The sequence below is a fragment of the Gobio gobio genome (assembly GCF_949357685.1).
Source record: "Gobio gobio genome assembly, chromosome: 8".
Taxonomy (NCBI): domain Eukaryota; kingdom Metazoa; phylum Chordata; class Actinopteri; order Cypriniformes; family Gobionidae; genus Gobio; species Gobio gobio.
In genome coordinates this window covers 3,425,226-3,451,520 of record NC_137114.1, presented here as the reverse complement: position 1 = coordinate 3,451,520, position 26,295 = coordinate 3,425,226, and the positions used below count along the sequence as shown (strand labels likewise).

At 43.0% G+C, this 26,295-nt stretch overlaps 1 protein-coding gene across 2 annotated transcripts in view; it reads right to left on the bottom strand.

Annotated features, from left to right (window-relative positions):
• LOC307130996 (protein NLRC3-like) overlaps positions 1-17,088 on the bottom strand; it is a 95,346-nt gene extending 78,258 nt beyond the window's left edge. Inside the window, exon 1 of one of the 2 annotated variants that reach the window (XM_079824359.1) lies at positions 17,000-17,088. The gene's annotated coding sequence lies outside the window, so the exon portion shown is untranslated. The remainder of the gene's footprint in view (positions 1-16,999) is intronic. The other variant, XM_079824360.1, reaches the window with a different exon arrangement.
• Positions 17,089-26,295: the final 9,207 nt, after the last annotated feature.

Genomic DNA, 26,295 nt, shown 5'->3' with positions numbered 1-26,295 from the left:
GCTGCTGGAGAGGACCTGTCGACATTTTGTTTCTCGTAAGTTAGATATAAAAAAAGTTAAACAACTGCTTCAAATTGGTTAAGTGACATTACCCACAGTCTACTTCAATTACTTTTGTTAATATTTACACCTTTGTGATTATGGTATCTTTCCTTAATCATCTGAAATATCTATGCAGTCATGATGCGGAGCACGTCTTGAATGCTTTCATTCTTGTTTCACCATACATCCTATGTTTTTAATAATAATTTGGGTGCATTTTATAGTTAATTTTGTTTTTCAAAATAAATTAATTGAATTAATTTTGTTTCCGCATTCATCATTCACAGCTGTTGAAATAGCGGTTGTAAAGAACATAAATTAGTTTAGTCTTATGTCCCCCCACAGAAAAATAAATATTACCAACACAGAACTATTGATCCACGATACTAACGTTACGAATCTATGCGACAGACAAACTGTGTGCGCATGTCACATAATGATTACGACTGAAATCAGCACATGTAAACACCAGATCGGTTTAGATAACGTCTCATGTAAACAGTCCACCGAATCTTTCAATCAGTATGATTTTAATCGGAATGACAAAAAAGTGCGCATGTAAACTTGGCTAATGTCACATCTGTTCTGTGTTTTGCACTTTTGGGACTTTTATGTTGAAGTTTATTTGTGACTAGGTTCTGTGTTCTTTTCTGTGTCCTGTTCTGTGGAGTTTTGTAGTTCTTTGTAGTTCTTCCATGTCGATTAGTTTTCCCAGGTGTTCCCATTCACCACACCCCTTGTCTCCCCTGTGTGTAAATAAAGCCCATGTTTTCTCTGGTTCTCTGTCGGTCATTGTTTAATGTTTCATGTCATGCAGGTTATCCTGTTCTCTGTGGTTTTCTGGTTTGTTTTGTTCTGGAGTCCTGTTTTTGATTGTTTATTTTTCTCAATGTAATTTTGTTCCTGATTTTTGATTGTTTATTTCATTAAATTCTCCCCTGCAATTTGGATCCGATCTCTCTACCTGCCGTCTGTTTATTCCCCGTTCCGTAACAGAATGACCGACCCAAGAATGGATCCAGCGGGAAGAATAAAGCATCTCTGTCAAGGAGAGCAAAGCACTGAGGACTATGTGCTGGAATTTATCAGGCATGCCTGACTAAAATGAGTGAAGCATGCCTGATGATCTTCTTTCGTGGGGGACTATCAGAGCCACTCCGTTCACGCATGCCGCTATGGGATTCTGACTGGACACTGGAGTGCTATGCGGCCTGTGCACTTCAGCTCCACGGAAGAGGACTTTAGGGCAACCCAGAGATAGGGGAGACTGGCTTCGAGGCTGGAGGACACGGCGCTTTGCTCTGTGCGAGCCGCTGACGTCCTTGCGGTGAGGATTTCAGCCGGGATGGCCACCACATCGGGGCCGTCTACCCGTACCCAGAGCACAGGGACATCCCTTGTCCCTGACAAGCGTCCAGAGATGGCTCCGCCCCCTGCACAGTGCCCAGAGAATGGACTGTACCAGTCTGTGTCCAAGCCCAGTTACCTGTTGTCTGCACAGCTCCGTGACCAACCTGTGTCACCCAAACCACATGACCAGTCTGTTCCTCCCAGGCCACCTGACCCCTCTGTGGTATACTGGCCACCTGACCAGCCTGTGCCACCAAAACCTCCTGATCAGCCTTTTCCACCCAGGCCACCCGATCTGCCTCAGGTCCCACCCAGCTTCCAGTGCCCACTCCTGACCCTCCATCCCTCCTCCTGTTCCGCCACCACTTCACCTCCCTCCGTGACTGGTTCTGGAGTGTCTGGAAGCTGCTCCTTTGAGGGGGGGTAATGTCACATCTGTTCTGTGTTTTGCACTTTTGGGACTTTTATGTTGAAGTTTATTTGTGACTAGGTTCTGTGTTCTTTTCTGTGTCCTGTTCCTGTGGAGTTTTGTAGTTCTTTGTAGTTTTTGTAGCAGCTAAGAGTTACGTGGAGGTCCCCCCAGTGGAGCGGTCGGTAGCGATGCAACTGTGTCTAAAGACCGCTACCGACTGGCGGGGTCACCCACGTCTCCCCTCCCAGAGCCTACACAGCCTGCGGGGAAGCTGCGTTATCTTTGCATGCCATGGCGCTCAAGGAACTGCACAAGGGTAATTCCAACCCAGGGGTTATGCAGGAACTGCGTACCGCGACGGACCTCGCCCTCCGGGCGACGAAAGTCACCGCATGCACCCTGGGTTGGGAGATGTTCACACTTGTGGTCCAGGAACGCCTACTGTGGCTGAACCTAGTGGATATGCGTGAGGCCGACAAAGTGCGGTTCCTCAACGCCCCTGTCTGCCAGTCCGGCCTCTTCGGCGACGCCATCGAGAACTTCGCCCAGCAGTTCTTGGTGGCCCAGAAGCAGACGGAGGCCATCAAAAACATCCTGCCCCGGCGACCTGCTGCTGCCTCCACTCAGTCGCCGGCATGGCATGATCCACAATGGGGGAAGCAGGGTGCTGGTCGTAAGGGTGCTGCCCAACCCTGACATGGGGAGCCCAGGGAGAAGAGGAGTTGCTGTCCGCACCCCTCCTCCTCCCGGAGGAGAACAGGGGGGAGAATGTCTACAAAGCTGGTACCGTGAACAACAACCCTCCACCGTGTCCCGAACCCTCGCGCCCATCGAGAACTTTACCATTGGCTCGTTGGTACCCACATTCTCAATAAAAGAGCAGTTTCCTCCCTCCCTGAGCCCCGAGAGGGACAGGTTGGCAGTGTGCGACGCCACCGGGCCTTGCCACTCCTTTCCTCCCCTCTCACCCCTCGCCAGGGGGCAGCAGTGTGGGCACCAAGGACGCCCCCAGGCCTTCTCACCCACACTCTGCCCCACCTGGAGTACTCAGGCAACACTCCGGGCCACCTCCGGGCCTCTCGAGTCGGGTCTGAATTAGGGATGTAACGATATTGACGATATCGCGCTATCGCGGTGGTAAACGTGTCTCGATATCGTCGTGGTTGGGTTACAATATTAAAAGGACAGGTGTCTGTCAAAAAGCAAGAGGAATAAACACAGTCCCGCGGAACAAATCATTGTTAACTACATAAACCATGATCCTTTGGGCTGCGTCGTCACAACAACCGTTGTTAAGCCAAAAGGATTGCACGCTGCCCACACAAGCTCACAGCAAGCCAGCATGGCCGACAGCGATACTTGTAAGGATGAAAACAACAAAACCGAAGTTTAAGATTTTAAACCATTTATGTTTGCTTTATACACACAGTCAGTGCGCGATCTCAGATAACATTTTAAACCATTTATGTTTGTTTTATAACGCACAGTCAGTGCGCGATGTCAGATAACATTTTAAACCATTTATATGTTTGTTTTATAACGCACAGTCAGTGCGCAATCTCAGAGAACATTTTAAACCATTTATATGTTTGTTTTATAACGCACAGTCAGTGCACGATCTCAGAGAACATTTTAAACCATTTATATGTTTGTTTTATAACGCACAGTCAGTGCTCGATCTCAGAGAACATTTTAAACCATTTATATGTTTGTTCCATAGACAAAAACCGACTCTTACTGCAAAGAAGCATTCGTTTCTCGGTCTGCTTGCCCTCTTAAGTGGTGGAGAGACAATGCAGGGCGGTATCCTATTCTGTCTTCATTAGCAAAGACCTACCTGTGTATACCCGCTACCTCGGTGCCCAGTGAAAGGGTATTTTCAACAGCAGGGGATATTGTAAATGCCCAGAGGTCTCTTCTTCTCCCTTGCAATGTAGATCTTTTGATCTTTCTAAAGAAAAACTTGAACATTAGCTAAAGGATAGTTCAGTGTTTTTCAGAAGGCTTTTTGCCAGACTGTTTAAGGATTTTTTTTACTGTTTTTTTTTCTTCTTCCTTGCAATGTAGATATTTAGATCTTTCTGATGAAAAACGTGAACATAAGCTAAATGATAGGTCAGTGTTTTTTTAAAAGGCTTTTTGACTGACTATTTTATTTAAGTTTAAGTTATGTTCCTAAATACCAGTTTTAAAAGGCTGCTTTTATTTGCCTTGCACATTTAAACCTGACTCCTTAAAGGTCCCATGGCATGGCATTTTTCTATTATTTTATATTGTTTTCTGGGGTGTACTTATATTATTAGTATGATTTTTACATCATAAAATGTCATAATTTAGAAATAAAAGGCATTTTTTCTATACTGCTGTTTGCCCTGTGGCTGAATGCCCTGCTTCAAGAGGCGTGTCTGCTGTGAGACTTCAGTAAAAACGCCCACTGTTGTGATTGGCTGACATCTTTGCATTTTAAATGAGCGGAGGGGGCGTGGTTTAACGAGGCACGAGCAGGCACGAGTCTGCCAGAGAGACGGATGGACCTGTGTTCACTTCTCATCAGTTCTCTCAGCATGTCTCAGTTCAGGGTAAACTGTTGTAGTTACTAGCATATACTTCAGGTTATTAGTTTATTTCTAGTCGGAGGGGCTGTCACTCATGTCAGAAAGTAAGTAACTTTAGTAAATTATGGATCAGCGCTGACTCGAGACGCGAACCGTTTAGAACGATTCAGTCCGATTTGGTGAACTGGTTCGGTTCACTAAAAAGAACCGATTCAAAAGAATGATTCGTTCGCGAACCGGACATCACGGAGACGAAGCGATTGCTAACAAAGTTATTTATAGTAACTACTGAGTTATGAGAGCGCTGTCAGTCAGCGCGAGTTTATTGTGTTTGTATCCCAGTCACACCGAGTCCTCTTCATCATTATTCTACCAACTTTGTAACATATGCAATGTACCATTACAGCGAGATGAACGAGTTAGTAAGTGTTGAGTATAGCATTATTTCTAGATATGTTCCAATCATATGAATAGCGTCATTGACGCGCATTGAGTAACGTTACACAGCGCAAACAAGGACACAACAGCTGTAATCGAATGTAATCCAGTTTATTGTGGGGAAAGCTGGCTAGCCTAGCCGGATACCCTTCTGCTTAATCTCACGCCGCGTTTGGTGCCTCCGCTGTGGGCCAGATGCAGTACTGGGGGTCGGGGATGTTGGAGGCCGAGCTTCGGCGTGTGTGAGGTTTATCTCTAAAGATGTGACTGCTGATGTTAAACAGAAAAGACTGTATGCACATTTTAGAACAGATAGACGCGACAAGGACGTACAAAAACACTGACTCACAAGATAGAAAACACGAAAACACTGTTCTGTCGGGAGAGAGAGAGAAGCCGCTGCGTGTCCACAAATAATAAATAATTAGCTACACATAAGAAATCAATGATCACAGATCAGAAGGAACTGAAGAAAGACTTCTGTTTTCATTTGTACATCCAAACACTGAGAAACTGCCAGTGTTCACTCGTTCACAAGTAACGTTAATGATCTCGAGTGTTTGCATGGGCGTGCCAGATTCTCTGGGTGGAGGAAAGGGAGGTAACCGTTCCTGCTTGGAAGTCAAACCAGGAGACTTCAGGATTGGCTAGTCTGGCCTGTCATTTTCTCAAAGGCAGAGAGAGACAGCCAGAACTCGGTTTTACACCGATCAACATTTCTATCCACTTGGGGACAATATTCAGGCTAGGGGAACTCATATTAATGTTGAAATACCTCATGAAATGAAAATTTCATGCCATGGGACCTTTAAGCTCCTTAAGCTTCATGAGCACGTGCACGGGTTGAAGCGCTATTTTTAGCACGAGTGTAATGTTTGTTAATAGATTTAACGTAAAAAAACATCATTAATCTTGACAAACTATATATCATTCTAAAGGTCTAAACCTCAAGCATCGAGGACAGACCACTGTTTTTCAATGAGAAGCTTATAACGGCTGTATTTTTGCATGAATATAAGCAATACACATCAAATCAAGCATTAATAAAAACAGAGCACATACCTTTAGTGTCCTAATTACGAGCCACACACGCATCCACTGCTAAAAATTCCAGAATGAATGGAAAGGTGAGGGTCCACTGAATAACATCCCATAGAGCATTTTAATCCAACGAAACAATAACGGTGTAATATTGATGGTTAATCCTTTGTTTACATCGCATTTCTGCGGAGCGAAGTATCATACTAGACTGTTATGCAATAAAATAATGCACCAAAAACAGTCTCCCGGTAGCATAAAGTGGCATGGGTTTATAGCTTAGAATGTTACGAACATAGTACAACTAACCCCACTCAAAAACATGCAAAGATAGCCGGGATATAGTCAAAAACATCCAACCATAGCACTCGGTTTAGCTGATGTCAGGATGTGCTCATCCAATGATAATGTCTGTTTATCTGGAGCCAATAAAAGCATTGAATCATCATGACTGACAGAAAATGTAGCCAATGAACACACGATTCCAACGACAGCTGGCATGTGTATATTTGTCACATGGGCGTGAATATTTATTCATTTGAATGTGCCAATGTGGCGCTATCTCCCCACGAGATGCTGCGAGTCTGACACACCCCCATCTGACAGCTAAGAGCTAACGGGCTAGTAAACAAACAGAGGTCTCTTTGTAGTAACTGTTTGCTAATCTTACTAACTGGACGGAATGTATTATCCAATGGATCGTCAAAAGAAGTTTTTATTGTGCTGAAGATGCTTTATTTGAGCTCACTCGAAGCAGCAAGCTGTGGAAAACATTGAGGAGAGTGAATACAGCGTTGACGGTGCTTGTTGACAGAGAAGTTGATCCAATAACATACCGGTGAGTTGCTATGTGTAGTTGTTTATGTATATTGAGAATGTGTGTGAGAATGTATTTATTTTATTGTTTCTTTGTGCTAGAAAAAATGTAATATACCAGTATGCATTATACATATGCTGATATTTTGCATTTTTCCTAGCACACATGGGGAAAAAGTATATATAATTTTTCCCCATGTGTGTGTAAATAAAACATATATATATAACACATGTAATTGTGTTTATATATATATATATATATATATATATATTGAGACTGTATTTATTTTATGTTTTTCTTGTGTGCTAGAAAAATTACAATATACCAGTATAGATTATACATATACGGATATTTAGCAATTTTTCTAGCACACACAGAAAAAATAAAGTTCTTGAAACACATCTTCAGATGCACCTGAACACATCATCAGTGATGTAACCTGGGGTCCTCGGGTGTTTCGGGTCTTTCAACATCAGACACCCTCGCCCAGGCGACCCAGCCACGGCTGATCAGACCGTGACTTGTGTTCAGGTAGCAATAGCTTTCCCCCATGGTGCTCCTCTACGGATCCAGAGCCATCTCGAGGCTTTCTCAGCTGCGTCGGTGGTGTTCTTGATGGCCCTGCTCCTTGTTGTTCCCACAATGCCCAGTGCAGTAAAGGCTTTGTGGAGGGAGTGCCCCACGAATCCTCTGCAGCCAACCTCGATAGGCATGCATCTCGCCTTCCAGCCCTGTGCTCGGCAGTCTGTGACCAGATGTTCATACTTGGTCATCTTCCTTTCGTGGGCTTCTCCCAAGCGGTCCTCCCATGGCACGGTCAGCTCCATGATTATTATGTTTTTGGTGCTCTCTGAGACTAGAATGATATCTGGCCTCATATTTGTTCTGACGATGTGCTGGGGGAATTTCAGCTGCTTCTCTAAATCCACAGAGAGTTTCCAGTCCCTGGCTGATGCCAGTATCCCTGCCGGTACCTTCCTCCCTGCTTGTGGCTGTTCTCCTGCCCTAACAAATGTAATCGAGTGAGTGGTGTTGCTCCCTCGGCTGCCTTTGCTGATCTTTTTGCTGATGGTGTCTGCAATAGATTTCAGCACCTGATTGTGGCGCCAAGTGTAACGACCCTGGCCGAGCGCTGTTGGGCAGGAGCTCAGAATATGCTCCAGCGTTCCACGAGCAGGGCACAGTTGGCAAGTTGGTGTGTCTGCTTTTCCCCACGTACAGAGGTTTGCTGGGCTAGGCAGAACATCGTACACTGCCCGAATCAGGAAAGTTATGCGGTGCGGCTCGCTTTGCCAGAGCTCCGTCCAGGTGACCTTGCGGTCCACGGCCTGCTCCCACCTGGTCCAGGCCCCCTGTTGCCCCATTCCAGCCGCTCTACTCGTCCTTCCTTCCTCCACAGCAGCTCTGACCTCTTCTTGTATCTGGCTGCGTTTCTCTTTCCCCTTCCGCACTTGTCGAGGAGGTGTTGGGAACATCCCCAAGCCTGCTCTGCCTCGGGCCACCACTCCCACAAGCTCTTTGTGCCGCAGTCGAGCCTGTGCATCCATCACAGCGGCTTGGGCGCTCCACTTCCTCCCCGTCTTCACCAGCACTCCTGCCTGAGCCACCTTTGGGTCGTTGGAGTCTCTATACATAAGTACCTCACGCGCCCGAGTCACTTTAAACTCCTCTTCCAGGGATTTCAGAGGCAACCGGAGCATTGTGGTGTTTCCATAGAGGGCGATGTTGCTGAGACTCCTGGGCAACCCTAACCATCTCCTGAGACAGCTGCTGACCTTTCTTTCCAAGGTCTCCACCGTGGAAATGGGAACCTCATACACAAGTAGTGGCCAGAGTATTCTTGGCAATATACCATGTTGGTAAATCCACGCTTTAAACTTGCCTGGGAGGCCAGAACGGTCTGTTTCTCTTAACCAGCTGTCTAACTCCTGGCAGGTTGCCTGGACTGATGCGGAGTCTCTGAGGCTGCTGTCAAAAACCTTGCCCAAACTTTTCACCGGCTGTTCTGACAGTGATGGTATCCTTGCCCCTTTGATGCTGAACTGGAATCTCTCCGTGACCTTGCCCTTCTTCAACACTAGCGAACGGGACTTGGCTGGTTTGAACTCCATCCGAGCCCACCGGATGAGTTTTTCCAGCCCTTGGAGTATCCACCTGCCTCCTGGCACTGACTCTGTGGTGACTGTCAGGTCATCCATAAAAGCTCTTATTGGCGGTTGACGGACCCCTCCTCTGCTTTGGGGCCCCCGACACTCAGGCTCTGCCGATTTGACAATCATATTCATAGCCGCCGCAAATAGGATCACAGAGATTGTGCAGCCTGTGATTATTCCCACCTCCAGTTTGTGCCAATCTGATGTCACACCTCCTGCCGAGACTCGCATCCTGAAATGGTTGTAATAATCCAAGATCAGATCTGCAATGTGCTGTGGCACGTGGTGCTTGGTCATGGTGGTCTGGACCAGCTTGTGGGGGATAGAGCCATATGCATTGGCTAGGTCTAACCACAGTACTGTGAGGTCTCCCTTGTGTTCACGAGCTTCCCTGATGAGCTGAGTCACCACTCCTGTATGTTCTAAGCAACCTGGGACTCCAGCAATTCCTCCCTTTTGCACAGATGTGTCTATGTAGTTGTTAGTTAAGAGGAAGTTGGTCAGACGCCTTGCTACTATACTGAAGAAGATCTTGCCTTCCACGCTCAGCAATGAGATTATTCTGAACTGATTTATCTTCTTGGAATCTTTCTCCTTGGGGATCCAGACTCCCTCAGCAAATCTCCACTGCTGTGCCACCTTTCCTCTTCTCCAAATGACTCGAATGATCTTCCAGAGTCGCCTGAGTAGCAAGGGGCAGTTCTTGTAGACCTTATGTGGGATTCCGCTTGGTCCAGGGGCAGAGCTAGATCGTGACTTACGCACAACTTCCTGGACTTCTTTTAACAGTGGCTCCCTGCTATCGAACTCCTTGGTGGGGGGAGGTGGATCTATAAGGATGTTGCACTGGCCCAACTCTTCCTCCCGGAGAGGATTACTGTAAGTGCTGTGCAGATGCTGGTCAATTTCCTCTTTTGAACAGAGCAACTTTCCGTCACGCTTCTGTCCCAGGAGCTGTTTAGTGAAGCCAAAGGGGTTGGCAATGAACGAAGCTCTCTTTCTGGATCTCTCCTTTCGACGCCTTCGGTGCCATTCTGCTCTGCGCAAGGTCATCAGCCTTTTCCTCAAGACAGCTCTCAATTCCTCCAGGGGGGGGCGTAGCTCCTCACTGGCTACCTTGTGTTGCTTCTTGAGGGACTTCAACTCCTGCCGGATATTGTGGATCTTCGCTGCCCTGTTGTTCATGGAGTAGGTGGTTGGAGTTGATCGCTTCTCTTCGGAACCGAACCTCTCCTGAGCTAGGCTGGAGATGATGGTCGTCATTGCCTGCAGCCTTCTATTCACATCTCCCTTCTCCGTAGCTTCAAGCACCTTGTCGACGTCCTCGTCGAACTGCCTCCAGACTGCCGTTTTACAGGCCTGTGGCCACTTGATTCGCACCTTTGCTTGGGGCAGAAGATTTGGGGGGACGGTAAGTGGCACACGGAGACTCTGAGCACTATGGGGTGCTTCCTGGCTCGGCTCCTCCTGCGTCTCATCAGATGTGACATCTGTGCGCTGTGCCACATGTTCGTTCTCCAAACACTTCATCCTGGCTTGGTGGATCTTTAGGCCACGGCTGTTTTTGCAGGTTTTCCCGCACCTGCATACTGCGGTCGTTGTCGTTTCTCCATTGCCATTAGTCGATAACCTTGGGTCTGTCAGATTGGGGTTCTCATTCTCCCCCCCTCTCGGTCTCCCCTGGGGGTATACTTCCATGAGTCGATCTGTAGCTTAAAAAAAAAGGGTTCCTCCTCTCGGAGAATGTGGTTTGGGCTGCCAACCCTTCCCACCCCTATTGCTAAAATATATATATATAATATATAAAATGCATTTTTTTTCCCTGTGCTACAAAAAACGAATTGACGAAAAAAGAAAAGTTCTGGACGGCCGACCATCTGTGTGATTGTTGAATGCTCACTGTATCACCGGCCATTAGATTGATTGTAGGACTGTGTGGGAATGTATGGGCCGCCGTCAATATGAATGCTCACTGTATAGCCGGCCGTTAGATTGATGCTTGGGCTGTGTGAGAATGTATAGGTGGCCGTCAATATGAATGCTGTCTAACCGACTGCCCATCAGTTTCATTGTTCATGGGATGGCCTGTAATTAGAGTGAATGATGACAGTGTGATTGTTGATTGAATGGGCAAACTATACAGAAATAGTATATGCAGTGCTAATTCTCTTTCCTTTCCTTGCCATTCTACAGGCATCAGGTTGAGTCTTCAGATGAGCTATGGCATCCAAGCACCAGCCAACCAGCAGAAAAGCGAAGGAAGCTTTCAGATTCTTCAAGATCTGCACTTGCTGTTGTAGACCTGAATCGGCCAGTAAAAGGCCAGTAAATGTTTTTTTTTTTACATTTGCAAATTGTGTGTGTTTTTATAGCTATATATTTATATTATATTGTTATTTATATTACTAGTTATATTTATAGTTATTATACTTATATTACTTGTTGTATTTTCAGTTGCAAAGAAGTTTAGCTCTTTTTTATAAAATATTTTATTTTTATTATATTTTTATAAGTTCTGTTGTACAAATAAATCACTAATACAAAGTCTTATGGTTCTGCCTATTATTTTATAGTTGAAAAAGCATTCAAGCATCATATATGATGGCTAAAACAGCTTGCAGTACACTTCATAGCATTAGGTTATCAAGTCTCCTGTAGGTTTCTTGGCACCTGGACATATTCTTAGAAAAAAGCATGCAGGAACCCCATTTTTCATGATATCTTCGTCAAATTTTAAATATAAACTGATGAGACTTGTGCCTTTCAATTCATCAACTAACTGGATTCCTCCAGGCTTATTTTCATATATTTTTACATCAAATAATAAAGTGTTCATTGTAGCACAAATCATCTTCAAGACACTTCAACTTCTATAACTGTTTGTCTTTCTAAGTTTTTTTCTACTTTAATGTTTGGGTAATAAACTCTAAAGTGTCTTCTTTTTAAAGATGTCTAAATTGTGCATGTAGTGCAAATTGTTCAGCAACTGCAATTGTTTTAGTTGGGAGATGTCATTTCTGGGGATGTGCCTCAAGCAGGCGGAGGGAGAAATGGAACAGACATAGTCTTGGAAAAAAGCTTGCAGGAACAAGACCTGCTCCTCGTCCTCCCTGACCTTGCACAGTGTCTGTGCGAGAAGGCTCACTGGGGGAAACGCATATTTGCGTAGGTCCCGGGGCCAGCTGTGCGCCAGTGCATCTGTGCCTAAGATACCCCCGGTCAGGGAATAGTACCACTGGCAATGGGTCGAGTCCGGAGAAGCGAACAGGTTTACCTGTGCAACTCCGAAGTGGTCCCATATCAGCTGGACGCTCCGGGGGTGGAGTCGCCATTCGCCCGGAGGTGTCGACTGACGAGAGAGCTCGTCGGCTGTCTGGTTCAGCGCACCTGGGTTTGATTAATGTTGTGCTTTCCTTCCTGCAGGATGGGTTGGAGCGAAGGCTGTCTCCCTCCACCCTCAAAGTGTACGTCGCGGCAATAGCAGCGTATCACGATGCAGTAGACGGTAAATCCTTAGGTAAGCACGACTTAATCGTCAGGTTCCTCAGAGGTGCGAGGAGACTGAATCCTCCTCGTTCAACCTCGTTACCCTCTTGGGATTTAGCACTGGTGCTTAGAGCACTCCAGGGTCCTCCGTTTGAGCCTTTGCAGTCTGTTGAGCTAAAAATCCTGTCCATGAAGACAGTTCTCCTGACGGCATTGGTCTCAATCAAGAGGGTAGGGGACCTGCATGCACTTTCGGTCAATGAATCGTGCCTAGAATTCGGGCCGGACAACTCTCACATTGTCCTGAGACCCCGGCCTGGATACTTGCCCAAGGTTCCTACCACTCCCTTTCGGGACTAGGTGGTGAACCTGCAAGCGCTGCCTTCGGAGGAGGCAGACCCAGTCCTAGCTTTATGTCCCGTCCGCGCTCTTCGCGCTTACGTTGACCGGACTCAGAGCTTCAGATCCTCACAGCAGCTCTTCATTTGTTACGGAGGTCAGCAGAAGGGAAAGGCTGTCTCCAAGCAGAGGTTAGCTCACTGGATAGTGGATGCTATCGTTTTGGCTTACCAGTCCCAAGACGTGCCTTGCACGTTTGGTTTGCGAGCACACTCAACAAGGAGTGTTGCTTCTTCCTGGGCGTTGGCTCAAGGCGCCTCGCTGACAGATATATGTAGAGCTGCGGGCTGGGCGACACCTAACACGTTCGCTAGATTCTATAGCCTCCGTGTAGAGCCGGTAACTTTCCGCATCCTCGCCCCCAGTGGCCAGCAGCGCTAAGTGCCCATTCTAAGTGTCGGCTTGCATACGCCACTCCCGCCCTCTGGGCCGGATACGTGCATCTATTGTCTCCAGTTGTGTTCCCCGGAAATGGCTAACCCTGTCGAGCTCCTCCGTCACCCCTTCGGTGTCAGACGTAGCGGCTGTCTGACGCCAGGCCTGCACCCGTATGCTTGTGGAACGTGTGTGTAGGCTGGGTTCCATATGTAGCGGTTCCCTCACGGCTACCCCACATGTGTATTCTCCACGGTACCAGCTACCCTACTCGGCTAGCCCCGTGTCTTTCCCTTGACAGAGCCCGCTCTGCCGTCTCTGGGCGTGTTCTTTCCCCCCTGGGACCAGGTTGGATCCACCCCAGAGACTTCCATATGTTGTACTACCCTGTTAGGTTAGTCCTTATGTGTATTCCACATCTCCTTCCACTGAAGGACGTGGCTCCGCAGCGTACCATCTCCCGAGACGGGCACACTTTCCCAGCGTTATCCATTAGTCACACTGAGTGGGTCTTGCAGGAACAGCAGTGACTGTCCTTCCCTGCCGGGAACCCTGACTCCCACTCCAACATAGGAGTGGTCCAGCGAGCTCAGGCAGGACGCTTGAAGGGCCAGCATCCCTGGTGTGTTGGTAGGGATCCCAATTCGTCGGTCAGACCGACTGAAAGGAAACGTCTTGTTTACGTTAGTAACCCTCATTCCCTGAAGGAGGGAACGGAGATGTGCGTCCCGTCGCCAGGTGCTTTTCTTCAGCTGAAGGCCCGAGCCACTTATCTCGGCTCCTCAGTTGAAAGCAATATGCGGTATTCCACTTCCGTATTTATACCCGCAGCGCGGGGCGGTGCGTGGAATGCGTGAACCGCATGCCCATGTTCATTGGCTCGTTTCTATACACTCAAAATAGATTGGTCTCAGAAAACAGATCCCAATTCATCGGTCAGTTCCGATGTACGTCTCCATTCCCTCCTTCAGGGAACGAGGGTTACATAGTAACCGAGACGTTTTCCCAGGTGTTCCCATTCACCACACCCCTTATTATCTCATTTAGCTAGTCTCCCCTGTGTGTATATAAAGCCCATGTTTTCTCTGGTTCTCTGTCGGTCGTTGTTTAATGTTTCATGTCATGCAGGTTATCCTGTTCCCAGTTCTCTGTGGTTTTCTGGTTTGTTTTGTTCTGGAGTCCTGTTTTTGATTGTTTTTTTCTCAGTCTTATTTTGTTCCTGATTTTTGATTGTTTATTTCAATAAATTCTCCCCTGCAATTTGGATCCTGTCTTTCTACCTGCCGTCTGTTCATTCCCCGTTCCGTGACAAACAGCTCCTGATAAAGAGGTTGACTGGCTCAAAGTATTTTAAGTATTTTGAAAAAACAAAAATACTCATCTTAAATGTATTTAAAAACAAATTACATTTGATTTAGGCTTTAAAAGGCTTTATACAAAATAGTATTTTGTATTTCAAATACGTATTTTAAATACATGTATCTGAAATACTGCCCATCCCTGATAATACTACTGCAGTCAAGCCAGTCGCACGTTGAAAATACACAGTCAAGCCAGCCGCACTTTGTAGGGCCCTATGAAATCCGTTTTATTTTTTCCCAAATTCCGTTTTAATTTTTGCTAATTCCTTTTTTTTTTCGTTTTAATTTTTGGGAATTCAGTTTTTTTTACCCTTAACTGTTATTTTAGTCGTAAAAAGAGTGTTTTTAATGTTAATATAATAGAACATAAAACATAAAATAGGAATGACCTTAAATTTATTGAGGTAACAAACATCACATTTACTTTTCAGGACAAATACTGCAACATAACACTGCACTCTAAGCACTTCAAGTCACAACTAGATATTAGTGCTGTGAATTGATAATAAAAAAAATAACGAATTAATCAAATTTTTTCTGAAATTAATCATGATGAGTTTTTTATATGGAGTTTTTAATATTTTGATATATTTGATATCCAAATTAATTTAGAAACAATTTAAAGACAGCATATTTTAAATGTGTGTTGTAATGGCATCTTTTTATGAATGAAGGCCAGTATCACTGATACTAATGTCTATATGAAACATTGATGACGTTACATTACAGTATAACTGAAAGCTAGAAACATCATAATGAATAATAATAGGCTATTTTCTGCACTGGTTTTGAGGCTCTCTGAAAAACGGTCGGTTTTGATGGGCGTGCCGCACTGAAGACTTGGAAGTAAATGCCCACGGCTAGGATTGGATAAGATTTGCATATTTAATGAGCTTCAGCTCCTCTCAGTACATGTGGGGATTGTTTTGAAAGCGTCTGGGGAAATGCTCACAGGACTCGCAAAATGTCTTTATCAAACAAACACAATTATTCATCTCTCATCCACCTGCGATTAACTGGAATGTTGTCGTCCGATCAGTGAATATAACCCTGAACTGTACACACATACACACACACACACACATGCGCGCGCAAGAAAGGAATGTTATTTCACTATTTAAGATTACCCATTGGCAGGCTGAAAAACACTTAGCCCCGGGGATGTTGGGCTTTTAAAAAAGTCAAGTCCGAACCATGGCCCATAACGTTACAAGTCCGAGTCTGATCCCGAATGAACCAATAACAGCTTCTCCAGCCTGTGACCGCGTGCTGAGGTGTGTAATCAATAGATATCAAACGATCTGTAACAATGCACGACTAACACATATAAACACGTTTTACTCACATAAGTGTGTTGCACCGTCCCTGTCGGATCCAGAAGCACAACATTGTGTTTTAATCTCAATATGTCTGCAAATCCAGTCTCCACCTGTGTCTTGTTTACAATCGATTCCGCGGTGAAATGAAGCGAACAAACGCAATGTCTTACGCACTTGAGCTGGAACCAGCATGTGTATTGCTCGACCCGTTTAGCTCCACGAGTCGGTGGGCGGGGCTTGAGGCGGAGCTTCTGCATTCTGTGACGTTAGTGGTCGACATATTTTGAGATCTCTTGTTATCTGGGCCTGGTGTCAATAAAAGCTTTTCTTTGACTAACAAGGAAGTTTTCAGCTCTGAAACTTACAGGATATTCTTATATCACCATTAACTTTTATATATCAAAAGCTCAAGGAAAAGTTGATTTCTCAATTCATCACCCCTTTAAAGACTCTGTAATAAAGGCGTTTCATTTATACTTTTGTATTTAACCCTAAAAAGGCCAAGACCATAAAGAGACATCAAAAAATTAATATATTGCTATTTTCCATCTTATTAGGACACAAATAATAAATAACAAATGTTTTTTTTTTAAACATGACTTTTATTTTTTATTTTAATGTTTGTATATGCTATACATGAATTATTATACATCATTTATTAATTTTAATTGTATTACTTTTTATATATTATATATTAATTATTATACATTATTTATTACTATTAATTAATGTTAATATTCATGTTAATTTATTGATTATCATTAATGTTACTTTTTATTTTAATGTTTGTATATGCTATACATTAATTATTATACATCATTTATTACATTTATGGTAATTTAGGCTAAATGCCAAATATGACACAACAGGCATTTTTTCATGTTCATGGAAATGGAAATCAGGAAATGGCATCTGTCAATTATCATTGAATTGCATATGAGCATACGGATGTATGACATTATGAAGCACTTACACAATGTCCCATTTTCAAATACTCATAAAAATCTTTCCTATGTATGTTTGCTCATTCTGGTATTTGATATTTGTTCAGAGTGAACATAAAATGAACACTTCAAATGTTCTGTTTCTCAACACTGAACAGTTGGTCTTTTCAATACGGAACAAAAGAAAGTGTACTGATGTTACTGCAGCTCATGCCGTAATAAAACACAAACAGAAATAAACTAAACGCATGTGTTAGTGTTGTATCTTACCTTCACGTGTCATATATCGATGTAAATGTGAAATATATACCTGTTTGTTCGATGATGTGCAGAAGGTTCTCTCCGTGTGCAGGAAGTCGTTTGTTGAAGGAGTCAAGAGATAAATCGGCAGCTGCCAGCAGGAAGTTGCTGCCAACCGACAGTACCTGCCACAAAAACCATACGTCGGCTGCCGTTTACAACCAGAAGTAGCCTCTTTTTGCCAGCAGAAGTAAGGCAAATAATAGAGTGATCGTTTGAATAATAGCCTAATCATAATTGTGATTTAGATTGTAAATGATTAAATTAAATCCTACTATAGTAGATAGTAAAATATATGTATATCGTTCATTATTGCGTATTACGCACACACACACATATATATATATGTATGTGTGTGTGTGTGTGTGTGTGTGTGTGTGTGTGTGTGTGTGTGTGTGTGTGTGTGTGTATAAATTGCTGTATCATACAAACATTTCAAGTTCGGTTTTACACTGTAGTGATTTAAAAAAAAAAAACAGAAACAATAATACAATAATATAATTCTTGTTGATGTAGGTTGTATTTTGGTAGTTGTTAGAAAAAAACAACAACAAACATACAGTGTGATGAGTATCAAACACATCCCACAAAAAAATTAATGATGTAATTCAGAAATGCTGAGCTATTCAATAAAATGTAAACAATGTTTTAATAAAATGTTTTATTGAGAGTGAATTTAAGAGTGCAACTATCAAGACAGAATATAAACAGCGAATGTAAACAGCAACCAGCATGATCACTGTGAATTCCCTCGGAATGTAGAAGGGTCGGCACTTAACAATTATGAACTCTACTAAGGGTGAACAGTATCTGCAAATGACCACAGTATCACGGCACCAAGCATCATTGATGTAAACACCGACCCCGCCACCGCGGGTCTTACCTGCCTTGAATAGGTCTCTATCCACACGGTAGCATGTTAGCCGATCTAGTTAGATGGCGTTGTCTGGAATGTTGTCTTTTAGCCAAGTCTCCGTAAACACAAGGAAACAGCATTCTTTGACAGTCCGCTGGGCCAATCTCAGTAGCCGTATGTGGTCCATTTTATTATCCAAAGAATGTACATTGGCGAGTAAGATGCTTGGAATAGCCGGTTTGTGTGGGCTAGCTGCTAGCCTAGTCCGGATACCTCCACGCTTTCCCCTCTTCTGCTTCCTCTCATGCCGCCTGCGGCGCAAGCACCTCCTCAGCGGTTGGGGTACAGCAGTCAAGGTCGATGATGTAGTAGCAGGCCGGCGGAGTAATCCCAAGCCCCGAAGCTCATCCGCAAGCCTGGAGTCTAACTCGTAAATAGTAGTGGTGTCAACAATAATCGATTCAGCGATGCATCGCAATGCGGGGCATGCACGATTCAGCATCGATGTGGCAAAGTGCCATAATCGATTACGTCACCGTTTATTTTCTGGCCTTGAGTTGGACAATAAAGTTGTGAAGTTTAAATTACTTCCAGGGTCATAACAACAACAACAATCAAGATGGCTGAGGCGGAGGGAGATGACCGCGATAGACGGGTAATTAAAAACGCACCCAAAGCTTGGAAAGCGGACATCTGGGCACATTTCGGATTCTGACGCCGGCTTCACACCGCACACGTTAGCAGGGCAGGAGCGGTGAGTATGGAGAGCGGGAGCCCGCGCCCCCATTGTGGATTCACACTGGCAGCGTTTGTCTCGAGCAGCTCGTATATTGCAAATACAGACAAATATTGTACATTATTTAACATTTTCCGGTCTTCTCCTCCGAGCCCCGTCTGTCTCGTGCTTTGATTTATGATGGGCAGCATATGCTGCAAATGCGACCGTGTTCCCCTCTGTCCCAAAAACACATGCATATAACTTGTTGTATAAGTAGTTCACATGATAAATGTAAGTTAACATTAAAGTGAATGTATGCTTCTAGTTTTAATCATTTAAACAGGCTTTTGAAGTTTGGGCAAAAACTTCTGGCAGTGTTGTGTTTTAAAAAAATTTAACAGCTCTGGATGTCATATGGTGATTGTGAAACACACGGGGCACTTCATTACATGATTTCATGGTGAAATTTGTTATTTTCCATGTTAATCTGGTTAGTTTTGATCAAGAACAATCCACTGTGGCTTTAAATCAGTGTGAGCAGCGCGGCAAAAATAGACTCGGCGCCAAAACGATCGCGCCACTGCTGCTTCTGCTCCTGCGATGCGATGCGATGCGCTGCCGCCTCTGCGTGCGATGTGAATGCTCTAATCTGTTAACATGGGCGCCGAAAAAAATATGCGCTGCTTAAGCCCTGCTAACGCGCCTGCCACACTAAAATCAAGCACGTTGGCAATACAACTAACTTCACGAACCATGTTTATCGTTGGCATCCTGAGTTGGCTTCAACAACAACACAAAAAGTCGACACATCCCAGCCAAGAATTGACAAGTCGCTAGTGTCAACGTTACTGTGTGTTGCACTGAATATTTTTTATTGCAGGGTGCCTGGGTGGTGGTTGTTGTTACAATAGTGTGACTGTAATTACGGATTAATATTTGCACAGGAGTTCATGAAGTGTCCTGTCTCAGAGCTTTTTACTGTGTGTAAAAAAAAACACTTGTGTTCACTGCTGGAAAAAGTTGGCTTAGTTGGTTATTATTGCTCTATATAATTTCAAATGGTTCTAAAGCAGAGAGAAGAGAAACATTTATCAATTAAAGCACTGAAAGCAGTGATTTATGTTTTCTTTTTCAGGTTTGAAAATGCCATATCCAATACCCTGTACCATTCAATTTTATTTTATTTAATGACATTTATGTCAAAGATACAGGAGAGTGATAATACACACATAGCAGCCAATACAATCTGTTGTTCAATATCTGACTGCTTGTATTGCCTCATGACTGATTAAAAATTTGCCTTGTTGTGTGAAGTAGAATTTTGATGGATCGCAATGCATCGTAGAATCGAATTGAATCGAATCGTTAACTGGTGAATCGTAATCGAATCGAATTGTGAGGGCATTGCCAATGCACACCCCTAGTAAATAGGACTGTGTATCTCTAGCAAAGACGTCCGGTTGTACATACGCTTTGAGATAGACAAACGTGACGAATTCTCACTTAGACACAACAATTTACACGAAGGTAAACATGTAAACAACACACTTTCGGGACTGAGAGGCAGGGCCGTGCAGAGAGTTCGTCAGGGGCAGGGGCTCAAATGTAAAAAAGGGGCAATATATATATATCCTTATGCTCATCAAGCCTGCATTTATTTAATCAAAAATGCAGAAAAAACAGTAGCCTAATATTGTGAAATATTATTATATATACTTTTTAACTTTTTATTAATTAAAGAATCTTGAAAAGAGTATCACAGTTTCCATCATTGACATTAAATCCTCATATTAGAATGATTTCTGAATGATCATGTGACACTGAAGAGCGGATTAATGATCCAGCTGTGATCACAGGAATAAATTATATTTTAAATTATTTTAAAATAGAAAACCATTATTTTAATATATTTCGCAATATTGCTGTTTTTTATCAAATAAATGCAGGCTTGATGAACATAAGAGACTTCTTTCATAATACTACATAATATTCAAAAATGGTAATAAGTCCTTTCCTTTCATGTAACCATTTCGCCAGCCTACACTTCGCTTAATAGGCCTGTAGGTGCCGGTGGCACTTGGGTTTTGTTAACTTTTATAGTTTCATGAAATAGTAAACGGTGTATCAATATACATAAATACAAGTGAATTCAACACTACTTACCATTAATGCGACGTTTGCTGCTGTGGTTTTGTGCAGGGATTTGTTTGTTGTCTGTTAAAATCCATTTTGTCAGTGATGCAATTTATAAAATGAGACAAACCGCAGGAAATCGTTCCACAAACGTTAGTTCGTCTGTCCATGTAATTTTCAACCGATTTATGAATAAGAACAGAAATTACCGCTCCACTTTACATCGCCCAATGGAATTTGAACTTGCTTTGCCAGATCACGATTGGTTGGTGTATATACATGACAAACGGGCATTGGTGAATTGTGTAATACTTTAAAATATATAGCTAATATATAGATTTGTAATTAAATCAACACATTAGTTCTGATTATGGATGAAAAAAAAAATATTGGCGTACTTTTTCCCGTGAGGCCACACACTCTCTGAAAGGACCATATTTGTCTCGAGAGCCGTTTCCGAACAGTGGAAAATCAGCTGTCAATCAAAACGCACGCAACCCATAGCAACGCGTTACGGCAACGCCTCAACAGAAATGATCCGACTTTTGAGCCGTTCGTTACTATTGTATACATTGTCATGTTATAATAATCACATTTATTTCGTTTTATTGACCACAATATTATCATTGATATTTGTCTGAGAGGGGCACTTTTGATTCATTGTGAAAAAGGGCAGGGGCTCAAGCACCCAAAGCCCCCCCCTCTACACGTGCCTGCTGAGAGGAGCCGCTGCGTCTGCCCGCACCGCCATTTTTTTTTCTTTTTTGGGGGGGGGGGGGGGGGGGGGGGAATTAATGTTAGCAATTCCCTTTATTGCTTTCCCAGTCTTTTATTTCTAAATGTCGGTACTGAAGTTTTGTGGACAACAACGGGGGTAAGAGACCTCAAATATCTGACTGAACAATGCAAACGTCATGACACTACTGAGATGACTGACTTTAATCAGAGAGTCATTGAGAAAATGCTGGGCAGAAAGAAAGGAGAGCAAAATTTATGTTCAAGTATTCAACATGCTAGTCTGTTGTTGTTTTCTTTTGTTTTTCCTTTCCTAATTCAATTATATGTGGGAAATGAATGTGTAAAAAGATAAAAGTGTGGACACTGTTTTCTCTTTAATGCTTGAATTTAGTCAACATGCATCTTGATACTGTACTGTATTTTGTTAATACAGGTACATTTTCAATTTTAGGAAATAACCAGTAATGCATTTCCTTCCAAAAGGCACAGGCATAGTTACAATCATAAAAAAGATGTTCCGTTGTTTCGATCTGACCAACACAAAAAGAGCAGTTGTTAACATCAAGACCAAATCGATATCTTAACAACTCTCTGGAAGGATATATTCCATTAATATTTTAAAGTGGACTTCCTTTGCTTTTGGTGCAACTGGATATTTAAGGTATTTTGTTCTTAAAACCTTAACTTCAGCTTTAGAAAAGTATTGAAAAAGTGAAAGTTTATTTGAAGAAAAGGGATACATTTCCTTGACGAATACTTTTTGAGTTGTGATATTAGGTAAATTTAGGTTAGTGAGAGAAACTCCATTCACCAAAAGCTTAGGAAGAGAAGGGGTTACATTACTTTGAGATCAATTGAAAGACATCAGAATTATAGATTGTGGAATTGCTTTTATTATAATTTCATATTGTTTCCTGTCAGTTAACGTAAATCTTGAACAAAAAATCTCAAAAGAGATAATTCCAGTATTATCTAATATATGCATTACAGACCATGTTCCCTTCTCCCACCAATTTTTGTAAAATAAAGACGTATTCCTAAAAGTCACATATTTACAATTCCACAAAGGGATATTATGGGGACTGAAGTTATGCTTATAGATAAATTTCCAATAAAGTAAAACCTGTTTATGAAACAAAGGTCATAATAAGCGTCTAAGGAGAAAATTGATTCCTCCTAATTTCATACAAATTTGGCTGGGGATATGAAACCAAAAGCTATTTTCATTTTTCAAAAAAGATCTTAACCAGTTTGTTTTAATAGTGCCATTAATGCATTCAGTATCGATGGCTTTTAGGCCGCCTTCTTCAAAATCTTTGACCAAAGTTCCTTTTCTAATGTAGTGTGTTTTCCCTTTCCAAATAAAATTGGCTTGGTTTATAGCTTTTATTACATTTTTAGAAAATGAAATTGAGTAAGCAGGGTAGATAAGTCTAGAAATGCATTCCATTTTTGTGAGAAAAATTCGGCCAATAATAGAAATATATCTTTGTATTACGTACTGCTCTGAGACAGATGTCACATGTCTGTCTTGTTTTGTTAAGCACGTCTTGTATTTGTCATTTCTGTGCATGTGCTTGTGAGGTCACGTCTATTGTCTAACCCTGCCCTTCTTCTTATCTGATTATTGGTTAATCTGTTAATTGGTTAATGAGTTCCTCATCTTTCCCGCCAGTCCCACTATGCAACATGACTTCACCATCCAGCTAGGTACATCCCTGATCTCCCCTTCAAAATCAGTCAGAAATCTTGGAGTTACATTTGATGACCAGTTGTCCTTCAGAGATCACATTGCTAAGACAGCTCGCTCTTGCAGGTTTGCGCTCTACAACATCAGGAAGATCAGACCGTTCCTAACAGAACACGCAACACAGCTTCTTGTCCAGGCCCTGGTTATTTCTAGACTTGACTACTGCAATGCGCTTCTGGCTGGACTCCCCTCTTGTGCGATCCAAACACTACGAATGATCCAGAATGCAGCGGCACGTCTGGTCTTCAACGAGCCCAAAAGGACCCACGTCACACCACTCTTCATCTCTCTGCACTGGCTACCACTCGCTGCTCGCATCAAGTTTAAGTCGCTGACGCTTGCCTACAGATCCACCACGCGCTCAGCTCCTGCATACTTTGACTCGATTCTACGTCGCCACACCCCCACCAGAAGCCTTCGTTCAGCTAAGGAGCGAAGGCTTGTGGTACCTTCACAGAGAGGCAAAAAATCCCTTTCCAGAACATTTTCATTCAACGTTCCCAGCTGGTGGAACGATCTGCCCACCGCCATCCGAAATGCGGATTCATTGACAACATTCAAAAGTCAACTAAAAACTCATCTCTTCCGTGAGCACTTAACCTCCTAAAAAAAAAAAAAAAAAAAAAAAAAACCTTCCTTTCCTCTTTTCCTCCTCTTTCCCGCCCTACTCTAGCCTGTGCAACACTGAGAAATTTACACGGACCAAGTATTTCAGGCACTTGTTGCGCTCACTCGACTCTTCACGACCAATCGCTTATTGTACCCCCAAGTTGTAAGTCGCTTTGGATAAAAGCGTCTGCTAAATGCATAAATGTAAATGTAAATGCATAAATGTAAATTTGCCCCACCTGTTCTCCCTCATTACCTGCCTTGTTTGTTCCCTTTATTGTCTCCTTGTGTCTGCAGTCCTGTGTTGGATCGTTGCCTTATGTCGTCTGTTCCCCGTCATGCTACATGTCCTGCTCCCAGTGTTTATGGTATTTCTAGTTTGGTTTTCCCCCCTCGTGGGTGTTCATTTGTGTTTGTTTTATTTTATAGTTAATAAATCGCCTTCACTTTCCTGCAATTGAGTCCTCGATCCTTTTCTCCCAACCGTACCTGACAACAGAAGGTTGAGGATCCAAATGCAGTTTTATTTTAAAGGGTAATCCACACTCGTAGTCAACAAACAGGCAAAAGGTCATAACAGGTAATCAGTCCAATCAGGCAAACAAGACAGGAGAGACAGGCAAACGGGTAATCCATGGAACAGTCAATAAATCCAAAACCAAGAGGCAAGGTTATCACTCACTGCTTTCCTGGTGCTCGTGTTCTCGATGTCGCTGCGCAGGTTCCCGAGATCCTGAACGTCGACGAGCGCATCGGAGCTGTCGTGTTGCACGCGGGAACGAACGACACCAGGCTGCGGCAGACGGAGGTTCTGAAGAGGGGCTACAAGAGCCTGGTCGAGACGGTGCGCAGAACATCGCCTGAAGCATCGATCATCGTGTCTGGACCGCTTCCCACGTACCGACTAGGACATGAAAAGTTCAGTAGATTATTTGCTCTAAATGAATGGTTAATGTCATGGTGTAATGAACAGAAGCTGCTCTTTGTAAATAATTGGAATCTGTTCTGGGAGCGACCTAGGCTCTTCCGTCCTGATGGCCTTCACCCCAGCAGAATCGGAGCGGCTCTTCTGTCGGACAACATCTCCAGGGCGTTACACACCACCATCATATGACTAGTAAGTCAAAGTCCAGATCACAGTCTTTGCTGTCCTAACTTAACTGACATAAGTACCAATGTAGAACATTATATAGAAACTGTGTCTGAACATAACTGTGTAGAACATTATATAGAAACTGTGTCTATTCCTCGTTTAATGAGGTCAAACATTAAATCTACTGTAAGATCTAGGAGAAATCTAATTGTGATTAAACCAGAAAATCTCAATATTAGTGAACCAAAACAATGCTGTCCAAACTTAATTGACATAAGTACCAATGTAGAACATTATATAGAAACTGTGTCTGAACATAACTGTGTAGAACATTATATAGAAACTGTGTCTGAACATAACTGTGTAGAACATTATATAGAAACTGTGTCTATTCCTCGTTTAGTGAGGTCAAACATTAAATCTACTGTAGGATCTAGGAAAAATCTAATTGTGATTAAACCAGAAAATCGCAATATTAGTGAACAAAAACAATTTCTAAAACTAGGTCTTCTAAACATTAGATCGCTCACACCTAAGGCGGTTATTGTAAATGAAATGGTCACAGATAATAGTTTCGATGTACTTTGCCTTACTGAAACCTGGCTTAAGCCAAATGATTATTTCGGTCTTAATGAGTCTACTCCACCAGGATACTGTTATAAGCATGAGCCCCGTCTGATTGGTCGTGGCGGCGGTGTTGCAACAATCTATAGAGATATTCTTAATGTTACTCATAAAACAGGTCACAGGTTTAATTTGTTTGAAGTACTAGTGCTAAATGTTACGCTCTTAGATGTAAGAAAGAAATCCGTATTATCTCTAGCCTTGGCTACTGTGTATAGACCTCCAGGGCCCTATGCTGATTTCTTAAAAGAGTTTGCAGACTTTCTCTCAGATCTATTGGTCAACGTCGATAAAGCATTAATTGTTGGAGATTTTAACATACACAGTAAAATCCCCAGAGTTAAATTAACACTGCTCAGAGAACATTTGGTCCCACTCTACAGAGTGTTAAAGTAACACTGAATCAGTGTTAAAGTTAATGAGATAATTAAGAGATTAATTAAGTGATAATTGACCATTAGTGGTGAACACCTGATGATAATGAGTAGAATCACTGAAGGAAAGAGAAAAAGAAAAACACAAGAACTACGACTGACTATTAAAAAGACATTCAATCTCTGAAGATCTCAGCAGAGGAGGATTAAACAACTCCACAAACAGCATTACCAGCTTCACACATTACTAACCAGACAAACTTTATTTCTATCAGATGACTACAGAAGCTCTTATTGAGGTTTAGATGTTGATGTTTTATTGAAAATTAAAGTTGTTTGAAGTTACCATTATTGTGATTAGTGTTTGCTTTAATTGGGCTCTTGACCCTTGACTTGCCAACATAAGTTTTT